Source organism: Temnothorax curvispinosus, unplaced genomic scaffold, assembly GCF_003070985.1.
Source record: "Temnothorax curvispinosus isolate PA1 unplaced genomic scaffold, ASM307098v1 QBEX01003172.1, whole genome shotgun sequence".
NCBI lineage: Eukaryota > Metazoa > Arthropoda > Insecta > Hymenoptera > Formicidae > Temnothorax > Temnothorax curvispinosus.
The window spans coordinates 2708-7143 of NW_020212952.1; the positions used below are offsets into that span (position 1 = coordinate 2708).

Consider the following 4436-nt stretch of genomic DNA (forward strand, 5'->3'; position numbering starts at 1 on the left):
ATCATTGTGCATAATCTTTCACAGTGTAGGTACACGTAATATTCTTGTAACCAATAATAGAGAATGACTCACTCACTCTGAGAATCATTGTTTTTCTTTCGGAACTAAACTGTTATGAGAACATCTCGCATTTGTACAATGCAAGATCCACATACACATACAAGCAGATTGATAAAACTTGAAATTTGGAATGAGTAGTTTAAATATTTGGGTGTTCTTTTTTTAATACGCGATCCTTAATCTTCTTATGAATCTTCACAATTTCTCAAAGTCTTGTATGCAAGTTGTTAGACTTGATCGTTTACGTTCTCCAAGATTCTAATCAATATATATTCTATTAATATATGTAGAAAGGTAATGGATTTCAAATATCGTCTTAAATTGATATTGTCTTCGCATTGTATGGTTCTACGGTTCTCAGGGCCCGAAGACCACTTGCTTTGCAGATACAGTGTTCAGTCCTGATGGCAACGTAGTTGATCGAAGGTGGGAATTCGCTCAGCTGGTCGAACAGCTGCCCGTTCCTTTTAGATGGCTGACTGCTCGTTTCGGTTTCTCCCACTCGTCGATTATACAGTCATGTTATTGCAGTCGTTATTGTTGATTTTTTAAATGCCCGACGAAGGCACGGACTCTCGCCGGGTCAAGTGTGTTCTCCCACCGGCCGGCCGTCTTCAAGTGCGATCCCACGATCAACGCATCCGCCGCGTCCGCGTAATTGTCCACGTTGTCCAACGTCACGCCTGAGCCGATCAACACCGGCAGCCTCGCTGCGACGCACTCCCGTACTTCTACAAGATGTAATATGGTTTATTCTCATATTTCCGCATATAGTGTCGCGTGTGAATTTAAATCTTCTCACATCGCGTTGTAAACTCAATTTTGTTCTCAATTTTTTTCTCGCATTACGCAGGGCTAATAAAATGTACAATATATATCTGTAGCTAGTGATATCAGGGGTGTTATTACACGTTTTTTCGCGAGCCCTATTCAGCCCTAGTCAGGTAACAGGAAGGGGGGGAGGCAAGTTAAATTTAAACGAAAGTTTAAAGTGAAAGGTTAATTAAGTAAAATTGAACAAACAATAAATAAAAACAATTATAATTTATTTCTTATAAGAAATGGCGAATGTTTGCATTCTTAAGTTATGTCTGCTAATAAAAATATAATAAATACATCAATATCTAAATCTTCGATCACGTACATCGCGGTATAGATAATACTAGTTTAGTTTAGATACACCGACCGTTTGGTACGCGTACCAAGTACTATATTTATATCAAATCCGTATCAAATCTCGGTTTACACATAACCCGAGATTTATTACGGATCATCGACATATAGTATGGACTGCGCGATCCTTACAAAAGCCTTCAAAAAGTGTCCGGAGAATTAGACAAAGAGGGAACGAGGTAGAGGTCAATTGTTCTCTTTTTCTAATGCTTCTATTGATCGCTTTTATCCCCACTCAGAGGATGTACGGAACGTATTGTAAAGACAATGAACCCGTTTCTTTGTTTTATAAAGAGTGTGTTTATCGTCAATCAACGTCATATGTACATTAATTCTGAAAAAAATATTCTTTAAGTATGGTGTTCACGTGTTTCATCTGCAAAAAGAGATCAAACAAATCGCAAGATTTGTCGTTTCATCGGTGAGTAATAATTACAAATACTATTAGATTATTAGATTAAACAATTATTGGATTGGGTTATGTATCACGCATGTGACACTTTTGTGAATTTTGGGTTATTTTTTGATTGTAAATTTCCGTCAAACTCTATCGATCGATAACAATGGCTAGATATTATCGGAAAATCGGAAGAAGTCCCAGGAAAAGCAACAACCATTTGTTCGAGACATTTTGACACTGAATGTTTTTGTTATGGACTAGTCGAAGGAAGAAGGTTTCTGAAACCAGGGAGTAAACTAACTATAAATCTTGGAGTGCTCCAATAAATATTCCGAACACGACAGAATTTTCTTCCATACAAACCAGTAATATCTCAACCAATGAACCAACATTGCGATCAAGTATTGAAAAGTTGGCCACATCAAATAAGTAAGTATATTATGTTTTTTATTTTAAGTTTTTATATATTTTTGTTTATGTAGTATTAGAGTTAAATAATATATAATTTTGTAAATATGTATGTATAATGTTTTATAGGCGGAAACAAGAACCACCACTGGCTGAAATTATTGCTAAAAAAAAGATTCGACTAACTGATCTCACATGGGAAGAACTTTTTGAGTCATCAATGCGAGAAAAAGCTTATCTCGCGGTGGACACAACAACAACTCGACCGCCGAGCAGTTTGAGTCTGCATTCAAGTGGTTATTGGTTTATGCGCAAATCAAAGGCTCAGATAAATGCAAATTGTCTACTTCAAGATAGCACTTGTTTATTACAAACTCTCAAAGTTCTTGATAAGCCGGCTCCTAAAACTCATGATAATGATATTGTTGACATGCATAAAATCAGTAAAACTCTTAGGGTTTCTTCAAGCACTTCTTTGGATCATGACTATTATATACCCTTAGTATTTATAAATGTTAATAAAACGTATTAATCACATTATCGCGTACATAGCAGGTTTTATAGCTAAGAGTCTAAGTAAGTCTGTTAAATGTGTAATGCGAATTGCGGATGTTAAATGTGGATTGCGTAAAATTGCTCAAGTCTGAAAAATGTTTCTCCGCACAGACTAAGAAATGTCAAGGTAGATTAATGAAAGCTTCGGCTGATTTAATACAAACATGTCTAATAGCAGAAGAACGTTTTAGAACGCACAACGTTTTTCAAACCAAAAACATTTTCAACGTCTTGATAACAAGTACTCTTGAATATATTCCACCCACTGTGTTTGAGAATAAGGGAAACTGCGGAGATGATCACCGTTTAAAACTACTTGTTCAAATTATAAAAAAGTTTTTTAAAGTTCGATTACACCACGAAGGAACATCCAACTTAGAACAACGAGAGCAGCTTAGAATAAGATCAAAATGTAACAAAACTGTTTTATTTAAAAATCAATAAAACTTCTCGAAATTAAATGTAACATTTTTGTTATTTTTATATAGTATATAATATAATGTTTATATTGACTTGTAACATGTGTTATGTGAAATGGTTATAATGCAAAATATATTACAATATTTGACAAAAAATGTGCAAAATTTTTTTTCATGAAAACAGCTTTCTCTATGAGGAAGCAAAAGGTTATGCACAGAAATTCTTGTGTATTACTATTTATTTGATTGTATTACTATATATCCGCGTATTATACTATTTTCCGAAATTGTATAAAACAGTATCCAAATGCTCTTTAAAGTATATAAATAATGAGAATAATCGTTAATGGAACAAATATAACACTGAATCAAATCGTAACGCAAAAAATTAAAAAAAATGTAAAATAAATTGTTGACCCTTGGGTGCAAACGCCCGTTACCACGCTACTGAGTAGAAAAAGACAGAACTTGACCTCTACCGGTCGCTATCTCTTTCTTTCCGACCGGTCACATTTTTCTATACCTTCGCGCAGTCCATACTATATGTCGATGATACGGACAGAGAGAAACCTGAGAGCGGCCATCCCGCTTCGGGGGACGCCTGTCCTAATCTGCCCTCTGAGAAAGTGGACGTTAACTACGGCGTTACGCTCGGTAACGATCAGAGAGATCTCGGGTAACGATACATGGGTTCGTAATGTTCGTATCCGTGCTATGGTTCGTGTCCGAACTACTCAGATGGAGGGGATGTGCTGGTCGCGCAAGCCCCTCCTCTGTCAGTGTACGCTCGGCACTCGGCAAGCTTCGTGCGGGGAGAGAAGGGCAGACATACGATCTGCTGTTTCCTTCTCTCTTGAGCTGTAGAGGCCACGCATTTCGGGTATCGCCTCTCATGTCTCACCGAGTGCCGAGTCTCGAGTTGGCAAATCGACGATGCGCTATGTTACATTTATGTTTATATTTACGAGTTTTAATTGTTATATTTATAAATATTGCAATTATATTTACAAAAAAATTGCAAATTAATAAATAAATTTTATTAAACATAAAATCGCGTATAATCATGTACTTCCGTAGTTTTTGTACCGTTAAAATTAAACATAAAATTAATTAATTAAATAAACATTTATAAACATAAAAACAAAAATTCGTAAATGGAATGTATAGAAATTCCCGTTCTGGCCAATATGTTTTTTTATCTAGAAAAAAAGTCATATTAAAAACATTAACTTTGGCATAATATATAAATTTAATATTTAAATGCATAATAATAGTAAAATATTAACTATCAAGAAAAAAAGGTAGTTTATAGTGTTCTTTTTACTCTTATTAAATTTTTCAAATCACAAGCACCAAAAGAGGGATATTGGATTAAAATAAAAACAATTTATTATACAAATAATGCACACGGTTAATGTTTC

The 4436-nt window shown here is 35.0% G+C and overlaps 1 long non-coding RNA gene across 1 annotated transcript; it reads left to right on the plus strand.

The window, feature by feature from the left end:
• Window positions 1-706: 706 nt before the first annotated feature.
• Window positions 707-3057, plus strand: LOC112452276. Its single transcript, XR_003040483.1, has 4 exons — window positions 707-800; window positions 1589-1654; window positions 1805-2062; window positions 2171-3057. It is a non-coding gene; the product is annotated as an uncharacterized LOC112452276 (long non-coding RNA).
• The last annotated feature ends 1379 nt before the right edge of the window (window positions 3058-4436 follow it).